We start from the raw sequence: 20,410 nt of genomic DNA, 5'->3' as shown, positions 1-20,410 counted from the left end.
ATCTCCTCTCACCTGTCTCATCCCAATGAATAGGTGATCTACACTTCCTTCCATAGAGCATTTCATACGGAGCCACTTCGATGGTCGCCTGATAACTGTTGTAGTACGAGAACTCGATCAAAGGAAGATACTTACTCCACGACCCCCCAAAATCTAGCACACAGGCTCGCAATTGTCCTCCAATATCTGAATCGTCCTCTTAGACTGTCCATCTGTCTGAGGGTGATAAGCAGTACTAAACCGTAACTGCGTGCCCATAGCCTTCTGTAGACCTTCCCAAAACATGGAAGTGAAGGTGGTATCTCTGTCGGATACTATCGACCTCGAAGCCCCATGAAGTCAAACAATCTCCTTCACATATAACTCAGCATATTGCTCCACAGTATAAGTTGTCCTAACAGGTAAAAAGTGGGCGGACTTGGTATACCTATCCACAATCACCCACACCGAGTCATGCTATCCCACGGTCCTCGGCAAGCCAACCACGAAGTCCATGGTGATATCTTCCCACTTCCATTATGGAATCCCCAGAGGCTGCAGCAACCCCGCTAGCCTCTGATGCTCAGCCTTGACCTGCTGACAAGTTAAGCACTTGGCCACATAATCCACCACATCCCTCTTCATGTCCGACCACCAATACAAAGCTCTCAAATCCTGGTACATCTTTGTCGTACCCAGGTGCAAAGAGTAGGGAGTGGTATACGATTCATCTAAGATCTCCCGCCGGATATCAGAATCCATCGGAACGCAGATCCGACCCTTGTACTTCAGTAATCCCATCTCTGAAATAGAAAAGTCCTTAGTTGCTCCGACTAAGACATTCTCTCTGTGACCTCTCAACTAGGAATCTTTCCCCTATGCCTCCTTGATCCTCTCAAGGAGTGTAGACTGAAGAGTGATGTTGGCCAACTGACCAACCACCAACTCTATACCTGCCCTAGTCATCTCCTCAGCTAGCTTATTAGATATCTGTCTTGACCTAAACAACTGTCCTGGGCCTTTCCGACTCAATGCATCAGCCACTACATTAGCCTTCCCAGGATGGTATAGGATATTACAATCATAATCCTTAACCAACTCCAGCCATCGCCTTTGGCGCATATTCAGATCCTTCTGAGTAAAGAAATACGTCAAGCACTTATGGTCGGTGTATATCTCGCACTTCTCACCATAAAGATAATGTCTCCAAATCTTAAGTGCGAACACCACCATTGCTAACTCCAAATCATGTGTAGGATATCTCTGCTCATACTCCTCTAACTGTCACGATGCATAGGCTATCACCTTACCAGCTTGCATCAACACGCACTCCAAACCCTATCTGCATGCATCACAATAAACCACAAACTTTTCATTATCTGTCGGTAAACTTAGCACTGGCGTGGTGATCAGTCGCCGCTTCAAATCCTTGAAACTGTTCTCACATCTGTCCGTCTAGACATACCTTGTCTTTTTCTTTGTCAGTTCTGTCAAAGGCGTAGCTATTCTGGAGAACCCCTCTACGAACCGCCGATAGTACACCGCTAAGCCCAAAAAGCTTCTCACTTCAGGAACACTACTCGGTCTAGGCCAATCTCTGACCGCCTCTATCTTACTTGGGTCAACCAGAATCCCCTCCTTACTGACAATATGGCCCAGAAATGTAACTTGTGGTAACCAGAACTCACACTTGCTGGACTTAGTATATAAATTATGCTCCCTCAACAACTGTAGAACCAATTGCAGATGCTGCTCGTGCTTTGTCTCTGACTGAGAATACACCAAGATGTCGTCGATGAACACAATCACAAACTTATCCAAATAATCCTTGAAAACCCTATTCATCATGTCCATAAAGGTTGTTGGGGTATTGGTTAATCCAAAGGACGTAACCAGGAATTTATAATGTCCATACCTCGTTCGGAAAGCGGTCTTTGGTATGTCCTCCTCTTTAATCCTCAACTGATGGTAACCTGATCGGAGGTTTATCTTGGAAAACACTGTTCTTCCCTGTAACTGAACAAATAAATCATCGATCCTAGGCAGTGGATACTTGTTCTTAATGGTTAACTTGTTCAGCTCCCTGTAATCAATGCACATCCTAAGAGATCCATCCTTCTTCTTGACAAAGAACACTAGAGCACCCCATGGAGAGAAACTCGGTCTGATGAACCCCAAATCAAGTAACTCCTGCAGCTGAATCTTCAACTCCTTCAATTCCGCTGGAGCCATTCTGTAAGGTGTCCTAGATGCTGGCTCCGCTCCTGGCACCAACTCTATAACAAAGTCAATCTCACGCTGCGGTGGCAACCCTGGCAGGTCTGCTGGAAATAAGTTCGGAAACTCACACACCAATCTAGTCTCACCCGGTCTAACTGACACCACCCTAGAGGTATCCACAAAGCTCGCTAGAAATCCCATGCAACCTTCCTACATCAGATCTCTAGCCTTCAATGCTGAAATCATTGGTACTCGCGATCCACTAACCGTCCCCACAAACAAAAAGGGTACCTCCCCTTCTGGTTCAAAAGTCACCATTCTACGCTTGCAGTCAATCGTTGCCCCATACTTCGATAACCAATCCATCCCTAGCATCATATCAAAGTCGTCCATTTCTAACTCAATCAAATCAACAGACAGTTCCCTACCATCTACCTCTACTGGCAATGCTCTAATCCATTTCATAGAGACTACCAGTTCTCTTGTTGGCAACAAAGTCTGAAATCCCCTAGCATACACACCACTAGGTCTAAAAACCTGGTCTATCACTCTAGCAGATACAAATGAATGGGTAGCCACTAAATCAAACAATGCAGTATACAAAGAACCAGCACTAAAGATCTGACCTGTCACAACTGAGGGGCTAGCCTATGCCTCAGTCTGTGTCAAAGTAAATACCTTGGCAGGAGCAAGACTGTCACTCTGCTTCAGCTCCTCTTTCTTGACTTGAAGTAAATCCCTCTTCAGATGACTAGCACTCCCATAGAAAAAGCAGGCCCTGATCCTACACTCACCCTGGTGTCGACGTCTGCACCGCAGACACACTGGGAAACTCCTCCAGTTGTCACTTCCACCCTGACGGCCAGTAGAAGCATCCCGTGCCCTCCTATCTGAATTGGAAGGAACAGAGGAATCTGGGGCCTTCCTCTTCTGCTCACTAGAGCCACCACCCGTACTGGATCCAACAAAAGGTGGCGCTGTCCTCCTGGCATCGCGCCTAACAGTGCTTTCCATCCAGATCTGATCCTCGGTCCTCTCAGCTGTAAGGGCCTTGTCCACTACCTGAGCATAAGTAGTAGTCTCTGGATCCAAGGTAATATTCACATCGCGAGCGATCATAACGTTCAACCCTCGCACAAAATTGTCTCTGATACCAAGTTGTACTGCCCTACTTCCTTAGAGCCGTTACTAAGTGAGCTTAAAATGTGCATTCAACTAGCTAATCGAGATTTTAGGTCAAAAACTGTAATTAAGCCATAAATAGACTCATAAACTTTGAAAGTAATTCCATTTATTGAAAATCATAAAGTGTTTTGACACTTAGGATCCCAAAATACTATTTAGAAATATTTACAACATATGAGTACAAATCGCGTCGACTAAACGAAAAAATCTAGGTTTTAATACAACCATCTCTACGAAACCACTGGCTGAGGTAGCCAGCCGGGCCTAACATGTACGCGCCGCTTCACACTCTCCGTACTCATGGTTGGTCGACTTTGCCCATGCCCTTACCTGCACCACAGAGCACACGTGAGTCGAAGCCCAGCAAGAAAACCCTCACAAGCAGAAAACATATGCATAACAAACACATAGCATATAAACAGGCCTTCAATAGGCTAAACACATACGACCAAGCTGTCCCAAGTGCTTTACCAGGCCCTGGGTTCATGGTCCACACCGTGAGGATATCCCAGCTATCCTTTAGGGTCTTGCCCAGGCAACTCGCACTCCACGTACTAAACGCTGCTCCCGGCCCCTTGCCGTACTCGGCCTTGCACTCAACGTGCACAACCCTCTAACTTGAGCCTCGTCGAAACCCTAGTCACAACACATTAACAATATCCATCCATCAAGTTCTAATCCACTAAATAACTTTGAGCCATATCTCTAATCTCCGGGACCTTGAATTCTATCAATCTGGGTGATAAAATCCATCCCGAGCCTTAACCTTTGAGTTCCCAAGCCTAAACACACTTAAAAACACAAAATGGCACTAAGAGTCGCGGCCCTACACCCATAAGCGTCGCGGCTAGCCTCGAAATAGAGGCTAGCACCTCCCTAAAGAAGGCACGGGCTGCGGTGCGCTTGGCCAAGCGTCGCGGTGCGCCTTGAACATCATGGCCTTCCAAGGCCTCGCATGCACACGGGCCGCGGCATTCCCCTCCTAGGGCCGCGACCCTCGCCTCCAAACCCAGTAAAACACCATTTTTCCTTACATATCCTTTGAGCCAACACCTCCAAAATCACCTCCAACCTCAGAATTAAACCCAGAATTCATTCCTATGCAACCTAAACATACCAACCACCTCAGGAATCAATTCCCACACCCATCAAGCAATCAAAACCTGTCCTAGAATTCAAACCATGCATACTCAATGAAAACCAGCAGAAATTCCAAACTTAATCCTTGTAATTTAGAACTTACCTTTGTTGGATTGAACCTCAGAACCATCTCCCTAAGCTCCAAGCTTCAAGCTTCCCTAAATCTCCAGCTGAAATCCTTAGTCTTGATTGATGGCCACCCAAAGCTTTCCTTGCTTAACTTAGAGAAGAGATGAAGAGAAAGGCAAACCAAGTGATGAAGGAAATATGGGTCAGTTTCTGAGTATTCTAAACAATTCCAAGTTTTGTTTTATTCAACTTAAGTCTATAGGGTTACCTCAAGGCTCGGGGTACCAAAACGTCCCCGAGGGCAAAATGGTAAATTTCCCCAATATTCCCTCCTAGACATTCTAACCTCAAATATATCTCCAAATATTTATTTCCATAACCCAATAACCCCATAATACATCTAATACCCAAAATACCCCTCGACTCGTCTCGAGTTGGATTCTCAATTCCTTTTTGACATTCTGGCTAACTGCTCCCCAGGACTGTCTCGGATCGTGCTACACAGAGATATATCACATGCATATCATATTTATCACATTTACACCCTCAACGGGCTAAAATCACAAACATACCCCTAATATCCAAACGGGGCCCACATGCACATTTAACTCAACTAAACATGCATCTCTATCACATACTCACATAAATTCACATATTAGCATATTAAATCATTTATTGCCCTCCAGGCACGTTAATCAAGGCCCTAAGCCCTATTAGCAAATTTGGGTCGTTACAGCAAATATCCCGTCTTTTAATATGTTTATGTCATTCTTTTATACATAATATAGTTTATTTATTTAAAATTTACATGGCAATCATAAAATTTTAATAAAAATAATTACTAAATTATTTTCTAAATAAAACTAAGCAAACATGCATTGCACGTTGTTTATACCTAATAATTATATAAATGAGAGTCCCAAGAAGATGATGTGACACTAAAAACAAGCTCTAATGTATATCTATTTTCTAGGTCCAAAAGTTAATTTTCTAAAATAAAGGGTTCAAACGAGTAATCAACTAAAATATAAGGTTCAAAATGGTGTGAACCCTTACACAAAACATATATTGTATATATATAATTTACTTTTTATAAATAATTTTTAACATTTTGAATACATATATGGTCCAAACAACATGTTTGAACCTAGGTTTCGGTACTGTAAACTATTCAGAATTTTTTGAAAATTTGCAGGATGCTTTAAATAGCTACAATATACACGGTCATAAAAAAAAATCGCGCCGAAAACTGTTCACGTGCATTGCATGTTGTTTATACCTAGTATATAAATATATAGGAGAATTTTACCTTATATCCACTAAAACATAGGATCAGTGCATATCTTTGTATTTTCGAAACTTGGTTAATTATAATCCTAATATTTTTTATATGACGTATGATATTCATTGGGCTTGTTTAGCTAAGCTTATGTTTTTGGTTTTGGATTTCTCAAAAACTCGTTCTCATGAAGCTACAAAGATTAGGCTCCCTTTAAAGAGCTTTTTAAAGTCAAAAGCTAAAGTACATTGGAAATCCAACCAAGTCCTTAAAGTGCTTTTAACCTTTAAAACCCCAAAAACGACTTTTAAAAGTCTAGCCAACTAAGGCTATTATAGTTATATAAAATATCTCGCAAATTTTTGAGAAATTTTAAATAATTTATTGTACCAAAAATATGGTTCAAGCAGTCTATTTTACACGTGTATTAAAAAAAGTATGTGTAAAACAAGTTGTTTGAAATTTTATTTTTGGCACAGTAAATTATTCAAAATTTCTCGAAAATTTGCAGAATATTCTAAATAACTACAATGTATCCATTATATAAAATAATTGAGAGCATAATTTTCCATGAGCCAAAAAAGAAAAAGAATGTACCAATGTTCGTCCCTAGGCATATATATATATAAATGCACATGAACACATTACAATTAGAGTTGTAAATATGGATCGGACTTTCTAGCATGGCATGAAACCAGCACGTGCACGACACGAAAAAATATGGGCTTGGGCCAGGCACGACACGAATTGAAAATTGGCACGGCACGACACGACACAACATTGGACTGAGCACGGCACGGCACGACATGAAAGCACAAACAAACTAGCCCGAAAGCACGACACGATAAAAAGCCCGATATTTTGACATTAATAATGATAATAATTTTTTATTTGTCAATTATCTATAAATTAAAATGATAATAAAAATATATTATTTTTCTCAATGTTTATATTTTTATAATTATATTAATTTATTTTAAGATTTGTGAGTTAAATTTTTTAGCATTTATTAGTAGGTATTCAAATTCTAATAATTATCTTTAATATAATTTTGTGTAAAGTATTATTAAAAAGTATAGAAAACTATCTAAAACTATAATTTAAACAAAAAAATGTATTTGGATTGGTGGTGAGTCCATTGATTGTTAAAGAGGGGGTGGAGGGTTCAATTCCCCATCCTCACATTTTTTGGCAAAAATAAAGTGGGCCCAAAATTTAGGCCCAAATATGGAAAGTGGGCCGGCCCGACTTGGGCCCGACACGGCACAAGCACGGAACGACATGGGCCAGACCCATGGGCCGTGCTGGGCCTACTCTTTCAAATATGGGCCGACCCGGCCCGACACGAATTAAATACGTGCCTGGCCTGGCCCGACCCGAATTATTCAGACGGTCAACCCACATTTATAGCTCTAATTACAATGCACTTTTGTTCTTTAATTTCTATAGTCCACATTTGAGTGTTAAACATCCACATGTACGCCAACAAAATGTATAAGTATATATGTGCACTTGCTCCTTTTCAACAACTTCGAAGGGAACATTGGCCATATATATCACTTAGCTCATTTATTTTTTTTATTTTGTTTTAGAAGGAGTAGTAGAGGCACTTCAAGAAAAATGCATTTTAGCGGCGACAATATTAGTGGTGGCAAAAAATTGCCACTAATAATACTAATATTAGTGACGACAAAACATGGTCGCCGATGATATCACATCATATATATTTTTTTTAATTTACAATATTATTAGTAGTGACATTGGTGATATTTTCGCCCCTAATAAATTAAAAAATACATAGGAAAAAACGTGGGAATTTTCTACCTAATTTTTTTCACTAGATTATTAGTGGCGACACATGTCGCCGCTAATAGTCGCCACGTCATTTAAAAAATATCAGAGACAACTATTAGCATCGACACGTGTCGCCACTAATAGTGACCCTAATATCAGCCTCCTGCGTCGCCTTCTTCTTCTTCATTTTGTAATTTTTCCTAAAATCCCCAAATCTCTCTACAACCCTTCCTGAGCCACCCAGCTCCCCGGGGGTCGGGATAGGGTTTTTATAGAGCCCGGATAGAGTCTTTATAGGGTTAGGGGTCGATATAGGGTCAGGATAGGGTCTTTATATGATCAGGATATGTCTTCATAGGGTCTGGATATGGTCTTTATAGGATCAGGATAGGATCGGGCGTTGGGATAGGGTCTTCACAAGGTCAGGATAGGACCTTTATAGGGCCGGGATAGGGTCGGGGGTTAGGATAGGGTTTTTATAGGGTTAGGGGTCAGGATATGGTCTTTATAGGGTCATGATATGGTTTTAATTGGGTCGGGGGTTGGGATAGGGTGTTTATAAGGTCGGGGTCAGGATAGGGTCTTTATAGGATTGGGTGTCGAGATAGGGTCTTAATAGAGTCGGGGGTCGGGATAGGGTGTTTATAGGGTCGGGGTCCGGGGGTCGAGATAGGGTGTTTATAAGGTTGGGGGCCGGGGGTCGAGGGTCGGGATATGGTCTTTATAGGGTCAGAGTTCGAGATAGGGTCTCTATAGGGTCGGGGGTCGGGAAAGAGTTTTAATAGGGTCAGGGGTCGGGAAAGGGTGTTTATAGGGTCAGGGGTCTGGATAGGGTCTTTTTAGGGTCAAGATAGGTTCTTCTATGGTTGGGGGTCGGATATGGTATTTATAGGGTTGGGGGTCAAGATAGGGTCTCTATAGGGTCGGGACAGGCTTTTAATAGAGTCGGGGGTCGGGATAGGGTCTTTATATGGTCAATGCAGGGTCTTATAGGGTTGGGGTCAGGATAGGGTCTTTTTAGGATATGATGGTTATTATCACACAGTGATAATTGTTATTATTTCCAATAATAAAAAAATTTGTATTATTTCTAATAACAAAAATTCATAGACATAGATCTAGTGGATGCCTTGGGGATAGTAATTCGATTAATGTATTCGTCTAGTATTCCTCATTTTTTTCAAAATATTTCTTCAAATATCTTGAAAAAGTGGGGAGTACTAGATTTCTGGTTACTATCTCCAAGAGATCCACTAGGTCAGGATAGGAGTATTAGATATAATTTTTGTTGATAATTTTATTTTATTTCATTTTAACTTTATATAAAAGAAAATAAAATTGGTAAACATGCTTACCAACCAAGTGAACCAATTGACATAATTAATATTTTAAAATTGTATGTTCTTATATTTATTGTAGATGGCGATTGATAAGAGTTGGACGAAATTGAGAAATCGTGCCAGTGATGCTTATTGGAATGGTCTCCAAAATTTCATGAATATGGCGTCACAACATAAAGGCTGTGACGAGAGAATAAGATGTCCATGCATCAGATGTATGAATCTTTGACTGCAAACTTTTGATGTCGTTCAGGCACATATATTCGATCGGGGTTTCCAATAGAGTTATGAATAGTGGATTTACCATGGGGATGTCGAGGAAGATGTTGTTGATGATGGGGTGGATGAGAATGATCCCGTACAAGAGATGTGAGACGTCGTTGACAATTTCCTTTAACCAAACAATGATGAAGAAGCTAATAGTGGAATGGGTTAGTACTATGACGAGTTATTTGATGAGATTGAAGCTGAGTTGTATCCGGGTTGTGATTGGATATCATCGCTTAACTTTTTAGTTAAGTTGATGCACTTGAAAGTGAGGGGGAAGATACCGAACGACACATTTAATGAATTATTGAAGTTATTAAAGTTTGCATTTTCGAAGGAGAAAAAATTTCCTGCATCCCAATATGAGGCTCAAAAAAACTATGTAAAGAAGGGTTGGGATACCAATCAATACATGTGTGTAGATATGAAAACTACTTATTTTTTAATGAGCATGCATCTAAAGATTCATGTCCGGTGTGCGAGAGTAGCAGGTAGATAAATGAGAAGAATAAAGGGAAAAATGTTTCGCATAAGGTGATGCGTTATTTTCCATTGATTCCCCGATTAAAAAGATTGTACAGTTCAAGGCATACAACGGAAGAGATGTTATGGCATCATACTGGGAGATTGAAAGAAGAGGGGGTGTTGCGTCATCCGGTTGATGGGTTAGCATGGAAGGATTTTGACGATAGAAATCCAGATTTTGCAAGAGATCTTAGAAATGTCCATCTGGGCTTGGCTGTCGATGGGTTTAATCCATTTTACAACTTGAGTTTATCGTACAATATGTGGCCTGTTGTGCTGACGAAATATAATCTGCCACTCTGGCTTTGTATGAGGGACCATTATTTCATGCTGGCTCTTCTTATTCCTGGGCCAAAATCACCAGGTAAGAAAATGGATGTATTTTTGAGGCCATTGGTGGATGAGTTGAAAGAGTTGTGGATTAACAGGGTGGAAACTAGGGATGGTAGAAATAACATGTTCAAGATGCGTGCGGCCCTTTTGTGGACGGTGACCGATTTTCCTGCTCGAAGTAGTTTATCTGGATGGAGTGGACAGGGTTACAAGGCTTGTCCTACATGCAACGAAGACACATCCTCTATCCAAGTGATTGGTAAGACTTCTTATGTTGGTCATAGACGATTCTTGGCTAGTAATCATCGGTGGCGAAAGGACACTCCATTCGATGAAAAATTTGAGAGAAGACGTCCTCCAATAAAGTTTACTAGTTAGAATATCATAGATCAAGTTAATGCCATACCATCTAAAGTCCCAGGCAAACATGAGAGGTTTTGAGGTTTGAAACAAAAAAGAGGAGCGAATGATAGTAACTGAAGGGAAAAAAAAAGCATCTTTTAAGAACTTGAGTACTGGAGTACGAATGAGTTAATAATTTTATTATAATTCCAGCACTATTAATGTAACTACCCAAATTCGCTAATAAGGCTTAAGGGCCTTGATTAGTGTGCCTGGAGGGCATAGTGGGAATTATGTGTGACTTTGATGAGTAAATGCATGATTATGATTTAAAGCATGATATATGACTATTTGAATATCTGAGATGCATGACTATGTGTATTAGTATGCATGTAGGCCCTGATTAGGTTAGAAGGGCATAATCATAATTTTGGCCATTATGGGCATAACTGTATTGACATATGTGATAATTGTCGAGACCACATTATTATGTGGATATATCTGTGATCTGGGACTCGAGACGATCCTAGTGAGAAAAGTAGCGAGAAAGTCATGGTGGGGATTTATACCCGGCTCGAGGGGAGCCTAGGGGTATAAATGAGAATTTAGTGAGTATATTGGAGTCTATTTTTAACATCGAGGAATATAATTGGAGATTCGTTAGGTATCGGGAATTAAGCGGGAAATATTTGAGACACTCGAGGAGTTAGCGGGAATTGGGTAAAATGACTCAAATGCCCCTAACTGGATTAAAGGGTTTAGACTTAATAGGGAGGGAATTAAGGTCATTTGGCTTGCAAGGGATAGATATGCTGAGGCTTTATGTTAGTGGGAATTGTAGAAAGTAATAGAAGTCTGAAAGAAAGGAAAGAAGGAAAAGAAAGAAAAGAGAAAAGGAAGGGAAAACAGAGTTGTATTCTCTTGGGTCGGTTTGTGGTTCTCTCACCACTTTTCTGGGGTTTTCTTGGAGCAAAGCTCAAAGGAGAGCTGGGTTAGGCTAAGCATCAAGAATCCTAAGCTAGGATTGGAGAATTGGCAGAGGTTTAGCAGGAACACCCTAACACTTGAGGTAAGGCTCTATAGTTTCTTCAGTTTCTGGTTTTGGTTTTTGAACTATGGTGCATAAGCTGAGTTTGATGGGAAATTTAGGGAATTTAGGCCAAAGGGTGAGGAAGAGCAAGCTAAGGAGGTGTAGAGGTTGTCTTGAAATCGAAACTCCATTAAAGGTATGAATTCTAAGCCTCTAACTTGGATGTTTTGACTGGTTTTGCTATGTTTCTGAGCTTAGGGACAACTACGGTGAATTTTGGGATTAGAGATGCATGTGATTGGGTTTTGAGTTTTTGGGGTGCTTGGGATGAGTGGAGTATGTTTATAAGGTTGTTTTTGAGGTTGGGAAAGGTTTGGGGAAGTTTTGGTTGAGTTTGGTTCGAGGAAATCGCAGGAGGAGAAATTTGGAGTTGGCCTGTCTGTAACTAGCGCTAGCCTTTGGGCGCTGTAGCGCTAGGCCATGCATGCTGAGGGGATTTTGCTTCTGTTTGTAGCACTGTAGCGCCCTCCTAAGAGCGCTGTAGCGCTGCCCTGTTTTCATAAAGGGATTTTAGGGTTGTTTGCAAGGGGTTAAAACCAAGGGTTTGGGGTTTGATTCCACCACCTTGTTAGGTGGAACTAGGACTTCCCGGGGGCTCGGGAATGGCCCAGAGGCTAGGTTTTGGACTTGAGGATTGATGATGACTTTGGCCTATGGTTGTGTTTAGGTGAGCGCTAGGGCTCGAGGGGGATCGTGCTCAAGGAGTCGAGGGATCAAAGCTATTGAAATTGAAAGGTAAGAAAATTGCACCCGGTTATATGTTTGTGATGGGACTAAGTGCTCCCGATATTTGTATTGTGTCAATGATGGTATTATGCCATGGGACATGTGAAAGCGGCCTAAGAGTGCCGTACATAATATTTGCACACAGGGCGCGGCTTGGCCACTGGTAGTCGAGGACAGCTTAATATTCACTGAGCTCGGTTTAAGCGGGCTGGAGTCAGTGGGTTAACGGAGGGAGCAGCCTGAGAGCGCTTGCCCTAGTTATCATTTTCGGACTGATATATGATATGAGTTGATATGTTTAGTATGTTGAATACTTGATTATACTGAATGATTATATGGTTAAGAATATGTGATACAATTTGAGATATTGATTTGTCTGTTGATTGCTTATGCTCTGTTGTTGTGTTTTCTTGCTGGGCCTTAGCTCACGGGTGCTTCGTGGTGCAGGTAAAGGCAAAGGCAAGCTGGACTAATCCTGAGGTGGAGAGCTGCGGGGTTGAATGTACATAGACAGCTGTTCGATCGCCATGGTCGAGGAGTGGATCAGGATATGGATTGCCTAACTGTCTGTTTTGCCTTAATATGGCTTGTCATTGTGTCTAAACCTTATGACTTTTGTAAACGGTCTTTAAACTTGATATTTTTGGGATCCCGTGTAAATAGGAAATGCTTCTTAATGAAAATGTGGCTTTTGAGACCAAAACATTTTTAACCCTAGTTCCTTTATAGTTTCGATGACACGTTTTTAACTGAAGGACTTGATTAGCAAGTCTGGCACTTTATAAACACACAGTGTAACGGTCTTGGCTATTCAGGGCGTTACAACTTGGTATCAGAGTGTCCTAGGTTTATGGCTCCTGAAGACTGGCTGGATATGTACATTCACCGCGAGAGACAAGCTCAACTCAGGATTTGGTAATTATGTATATATGACTATGTGTTTAAATGACTTGGGTGAGATAAGATTGTTAATATCTGTTTGATGAATAGGGAGCATGAGATATCGATAGGGCCTGGCCCTTGACTATTGCATGATGTTATTGAGGCGTGCTTATCAGCACTGCTGTGCATGTGAATGAATATCTGGATAAATTGTTATAAATTGATTGCTTGTGAATGATTGGAGTTCCAGTGATGGATCCTGGAAGGATTATTACCCTATCATCATAGCCTAATTGCCGAGTCGTTGATTGCAGATTGACTTGAATAGTTATGCGTTCAAGAAAATCCACGCGACTAGCCGGCATGTCTGGGGCTAGAGATGATGACCAGGCCCAGACCCCTCCGCCAGTCCCTGAGAACTGGCAGTAGATAATGGCAGATATGCAGGCTCGGCTTCAAAGCCAAGATGAACAGATTCGAATTCTGAAGCAGGCTCCATCTGGGAGTGTTGCCCCTATTGTGCCACCTGCAGTGGTACCGGTAGCGCAGCCAATTGAGGTCGGGAACAAATGGGAACCATTGTATGAGCGGTTCAGGAAGCAGCAGCCCCCGATTTTTGAGGGAGGACCAGATCCATTGAAGGCTGAGCAGTGGATGACTATGATCACTACCATTCTTGATTTTATGAGGGTGGAAGGACATGACAAAGTGGCGTGTGCCACTTATATGCTAAGGGAGGATGCCCGAATCTGGTGGGAGGTGGCATCACAGACTAGAGATGTTTCTGCATTGACTTGGGAAGGGTTTAAGGACTTGTTTAGTCAAAAGTATTATAATGTTGCCATCAGGGCAGCGAAGATGAACGAGTTCGTGGGGCTGGTTCAGGGCAGTATGACAGTTACAAAATATGCCTTGAAGTTTGATAGACTTGTGAAGTTCGCACCAGATCTTGTGCCTACTGATGAAGCTAGGTAGGACAGGTTCATTAGAGGGCTGAATGCTATGATAGCCCGAGATGTGAGAATTACCATAGTTCCTGGAGGAACAACTTATGCCCAAGTTGTGGAGAAGGCTCTTACCGCTGAGGAAGCGGAGAATAAGATATGGAGAGAGAGTGTTGTGAGGAGGGAGGGCCGCAGGGCGATGCCTCCATATTCTGGTTCTGGTAGGGGCGGAGGCCCCAGTGATTTGAAGAGGAAGACCCCTGAGGCTTCGGTCGCTCCTGGTTCTGATAGGAGAGGTCAGGGTACCCAGGGTGGCCGTCAGGGAGGCGGTGATTCATGGAGGACTTATCCAGAGTGCACGAGATGCAAGAGACGCCATCCGGACGAGTGTCGGGCTAAGGCCTGCTATGTGTGCGGGGTGGTGGGACACCTCAGGAAGGATTGCCCGACAGTGAAGAAGGGAGAGACAGGGAAGGTGGACAACTTGACTCCAACTCGAGTGTTCACCCTGACGCAGGCGGAGGCCAAGGCTAGTCCCTCGGTAGTGACAGGTCAGCTTTCTAGTGCTGGCATTCCTTTTACTGTGTTGATTGATTCTGGTGCTACGCATTCATTTGTATCTGATAAGGTGATTGATAGACTGTGTAGACCTAGTGAGTATCGTACTTCAGGGTTTGGGACTATTTTGCCTACAGGAGAACTAGTAGTATCTAGGAGGTGGATTAGAGCACTGCCAGTGATAGTTGATGGTAGGGAGTTATCAGTAGACTTGATTGAATTGAGTATGGAGGATTCTGATATGATTCTAGGTATGGATTGGCTAGTTAGATATGGAGCTACCATTGACTATAGGAAGAAGATGGTGACTTTTGAGCCAGAGGGCGAGGATCCCTTTGTTTTTGTGGGAGCAGTGCATGGACCCCGCGTACCCAGGATATATGCATTAAGAGTCAGAGACTTATTATAGGGTGGTTATATAGGCTTTCTGGCTAGTGTGGTGGATACCACCAGGGTTTCACCAGTGGGACCGGAGGAGACCAGATTAGTTTGTGAGTTCCTAGATGTGTTCCCTGAGGATTTGCCTGGGTTGCCGCCGCGTAGAGAGATTCAGTTTGTCATTGAGCTGGCACATGGGACAGAGCTAGTGTCGAGGGCACCATATAGAATGGCACCGGCAGAACTGAAAGAATTAAAGATACTGCTGCAAGAGCTTCTGGATTTGGGGTTCATCAGACCTAGCTACTCGCCATGGGGTGCTCCAGTTTTGTTTGTAAAGAAGAAGGACAGGACTTTGAGAATGTGCATCGACTACCGAGAATTGAACAAGTTGACTATCAAGAATAAGTATCCCCTACCAAGGATTGATGACTTGTTCGATTAGCTGCAAGGTAAGACGGTGTTCTCAAAGATTGATCTTCGTTCTGGTTATCACTAGCTGAGGATCAAGGATGAGGACATACCTAAGACGGCCTTCCGAACGCAGTATGGGCACTATGAGTTCTTGGTCATGTGTTTTGGTTTGACCAACGCCCCAGCAGCCTTTATGGATCTAATGAATAGGGTATTCAAGAATTTCTTAGATCAGTTCGTTATTGTCTTCATCGACAACATCTTGGTGTATTCTAGTTCAGAGGCAGAGCACGAGCTTCATCTTCGACAGGTTCTTCAGAGATTGAGGGAGCATCAGCTGTACGCTAAGTTTAAGAAGTGTGAGTTCTAGTTACCTGAAGTGACATTCCTTGGACATATCGTAGGTGCAGATGGGATTAAGGTGGATCCATCTAAGATAGAGGCGGTTAGGGATTGGCCGAGGCCAAGGAATGCCTCGGAGCTGCGGAGTTTTCTTAGGTTGGCAGGTTACTACAGACGGTTTGTAGAGGGCTTCTCGAAGATAGCAGCACTGATGACAGAATTGACAAGAAAGAATTTAAAGTTTATCTGGTCAGACAAGTGCGAAGACAATTTCCAAGAGTTGAAGTGACGACTTATTACGGCGCCAGTGTTGAGTCTTCCTTCGGGGGAAGGGAAGTTTGTTGTTTACTGTGATGCATCGAGGTTGGGCTTAGGTTGTGTGTTGATGTAGAATGAGATGGTTATAGCTTATGCATCATGACAGTTGAAGGAGTATGAGCAACGATATCCTACCCATGATTTGGAGCTTGTAGCAGTGGTTTTTGCACTAAAGATTTGGCGACACTACCTGTATGGAGAGAAGTGCGAGATATACACTGACCATAAGAGCCTGAAGTATTTCTTTACACAGAAGGACCTGAACATGAGGCAGAGGCGTTGGCTAGAGTTGGTAAAGGATTATGATTGTGATATTCTTTACCATCCGGGGAAAGCCAATGTGGTGGCAGATGCATTGAGCCGGAGAGGTCCAGGTCAGCTGTATAGTTCTATTCAGATCTCAAGGGAGTTAGCTGATGAGATGGTTAGAACAAGGATAGAGTTGGTGGTAGGACGGTTGGCTAATATTACTCTGCAGTCGACCCTGCTAGAGCGGATCAGGGAGGGGTAATTGGTAGATGCTCAGTTACAGAGGGTTAGAGAGGATGTCTTAGCAGGAGTAGCTAAGGACTTTTCTGTTTCTGAGGTTGGTTTACTTCGGTATCAGGGACAGATTTGTGTTCCAGCTGATGAGGGGATCAGACGAGAGATACTAGATGAGTCTCATACGACGCCGTACTCACTTCATCCGGGTACCACGAAGATGTATCAGGATCTGCGGACTTTATATTGGTGGCCCGGGATGAAGAAGGATGTGGTAGAGTACGTGGCCAGATGCTTAACCTGTCAGCAGGTGAAAGCTGAGCATCAGCGACCAACAGGGTTGCCTCAGCCTTTGGGTATTCCTGAATGGAAATGGGAGGATATTACTATGGATTTTGTGGGAGGTTTACCCAGGATAGTAGGACTTCATGACTCGGTGTGGGTGATAGTGGATAGATACACCAAGTCAGCTCATTTCCTTCCAGTGAGGTCGACATATACTGTGGATCAGTATGCTGAGTTGTATGTGAGGGAGATCGTACGTCTCCATGGGGTTCCTAAGTCTATAGTATCAGACCGGGATCCTATTTTCACTTCCATGTTTTGGGGTGGTTTGCAGAAAGCTTTGGGAACTCAATTGAAGTTCAGTACAGCCTTTCATCCTCAGACTGATGGACAGTCTGAGAGGACAATCCAGGTATTGGAGGATATGCTCAGAGCATGTGTGATTGATTTTGAGGGTTCATGGAGTAAGTATCTTTCATTGATTGAATTTTCGTATAACAATAGTTATCAATCAATGATTGGAGTGGCTCCCTATGAGATGTTATATGCGAGGAAGTGTAGATCACCCATTCATTGGGATGAGATGGGTGAGAGGAGATATTTGGGGCCAGATATGGTTCAGAAGACAAGTGAAGCTATAGAGAAGATCCGGGCTAGAATGCTCGCTTCTCAGAGCAGACAGAAAAGCTACTCTGATCCAAAGCGTAGAGACGTGGAGTTCCAGGTTGGGGACCACATCTTTCTTCGAGTTTCACCATTGCGAGGGGTGAGGAGGTTTGGAAATAAGGGCAAGCTAAGCCCTAGATTCATTGGACTATTCGAGATTCTTGAAAGGGTTGGTCAGGTAGCATACAGATTAGCCTTGCCACCATCGTTGTCTGGAGTTCATGACGTGTTCCATGTCTCCATGCTTCGGAAGTATGTCTCTGATGTGACTCATGTGTTGAGGTATGAAGATTTGGAGTTACAGATAGATTTGGCTTATGAAGAGCAACCAGTTCAGATCTTGGATCGAAAAGATAAAGTATTGCAGAATAAGACGATTCCTCTGGTTAAAGTGCTGTGGAGGAATAGCAAGGTCGAGGAGGCAACCTGGGAACTTGAGACTGCGATGCGGGATCAGTATCCCGAGTTATTCAGGTAAATTTCGAAGACGAAATTCTCATTAGGAGGGAATAGTTGTAATGACCCAAATTCACTAATAAGGCTTAAGGGCCTTGATTAGTGTGCCTGAAGGGCATAGTGGGAATTATGTGTGACTTTGATTAGTAAATGCATGATTATGATTTAAAGCGTGATATATGACTATTTGAATATCTGAGATGCATGACTATGTGTATTAGTATGCATGTAGGCCCTGATTAGGTTAGAAGGGCATAATCATAATTTTGGCCATTATGGGCATAACTGTATTGATATATGTGATAATTGTCGAGACCACATTATTATGTGGATATATCTGTGATCTGGGACTCGAGACGATCCTAGTGAGAAAAGGAGCGAGAAAGTCATGGTGGGGATTTTTACCCGGCTCGAGGGGAGCCTAAGGGTATAATTGAGAATTTAGTGAGTATATTGGAGTCTATTTTTAACATCGAGGAATATAATTGGAGATTCGTTAGGTATCGGGAATTAAGCGGGAAATATTTGAGACACTCGAGCAGTTAGCGGGAATTGGGTAAAATGACTCAAATGCCCCTAACTGGATTAAAGGGTTTAGACTTAATAGGGAGGGCATTAAGGTCATTTGGCTTGCAAGGGATAGATATGCTGAGGCTTTATGTTAGTGGGAATTGTAGAAAGTAATAGAAGTCTGAAAGAAAGGAAAGAAGGAAAAGAAAGAAAAGAGAAAAGGAAGGGAAAACAGAGTTGTATTCTCTTGGGTCGGTTTTTGGTTCTCTCACCACTTTTCTGGGGTTTTCTTGGAGCAAAGCTCAAAGGAGAGCTGGGTTAGGCTAAGCATCAAGAATCCTAAGCTAGGATTGGAGAATTGGCAGAGGTTTAGCAGGAACACCCTAACACTTGAGGTAAGGCTCTATAGTTTCTTCAGTTTCTGGTTTTGGTTTTTGAACTATGGTGCATAAGCTTAGTTTGATGGGAAATTTAGGGAATTCAGGCCAAAGGGTGAGGAAGAGCAAGCTAAGGAGGTGTAGAGGTTGTCTTGAAATCGAAACTCCATTAAAGGTATGAATTCTAAGCCTCTAACTTTGATGTTTTGACTGGTTTTGCTAAGTTTCTGAGCTTAGGGACAACTACGGTGAATTTTGGGATTAGAGATGCATGCGATTGGGTTTTGAGTTTTTGGGGTGCTTGGGATGAGTGGAGTATGTTTATAAGGTTGTTTTTGAGGTTGGGAAAGGTTTGGGGATGTTTTGGTTGAGTTTGGTTCGAGGAAATCGCAGGAGGAGAAATTTGGAGTTGGCCTGTCTGTGACTAGCGCTACAGCGCTAGCCTTTGGGCCTGTAGCGCTAGGCCATGCATGCTGAGGGGATTTTGCTTCTGTTTGTAGCACTGTAGCGCCCTCCTAAGAGCGTTATAGCGCTGCCCTATTTTCAGCAAGGGATTTTAGGGTTATTTGCAAGGGGTTTTGACCATGGGTTTGGGGTTTGATTCCACCACCTTGTTGGGTGGAACTAGGACTTCCCGGGGGCTCGGGATTGGCCCCGAGGCTAGGTTTTGGACTTGAGGATTGATGATGACTTTGGTCTATGGTTGTGTTTAGGTGAGCGCTAGGGCTCGAGGGGGGTCGTGCTCAAGGAGTCGAGGGATCAATGCTAGCGAATCGAAAGGTAAGAAAACTGCACCCGGTTATATTTTTGTGATGGGACTAAGTGGTCCCGATATTTGTATCGTGTCAATGATAGTATTATGCCATGGGACATGTGAAAGCGGCCTAAGAGTGTCGTACATAATTTTTGCGCACAGGGCGCGGCTTGGCCACTGGTAGCCGATGACAGCTTAATATTCACTGAGCTCGGTTTAAGCGGGCAGGAGTCAGTGGGATAACGGAGGGAGCAGCCTGAGAGTGCTAGCCCTACTTATCATTTGTGGACTGATATATGATATGAGTTGATATGTTTAGTATGTTGAATACTTGATTATACTAAATGATTATATGGTTAAGAATATGTGATACAATTTGAGATATTGATTTGTCTGTTGATTGCTTATGCTCTGTTGTTATATTTTCTTGCTGGGCCTTGGCTCACGGGTGGTTCGTGGTGCAGGTAAAGGCAAAGACAAGCTGGACCAATTCTGAGGTGGAGAGCTGCGGGGTTGAATGTACATAGACAGCTGTTCGATCTCCATGGTCAAGGAGTGGATCAGGACAGGGATTGCCTAACTGTCTGTTTTGCCTTAATATGCTTGTCATTGTGTCTAAACCTTATGACTTTTGTAAACGATCTTTAAACTTGATATTTTTGGGATCCCGTGTAAACAGGAAATGCTTCTTAATGAAAATGTGGCTTTTGAGACCAAAATATTTTTAACCCTAGTTCCTTTATAGTTTCGATGA

The sequence above is a fragment of the Humulus lupulus genome, chromosome 3 (genome assembly GCF_963169125.1).
Source record: "Humulus lupulus chromosome 3, drHumLupu1.1, whole genome shotgun sequence".
Lineage (NCBI taxonomy): Eukaryota > Viridiplantae > Streptophyta > Magnoliopsida > Rosales > Cannabaceae > Humulus > Humulus lupulus.
Note: the sequence above shows the minus strand (reverse complement) of the source record.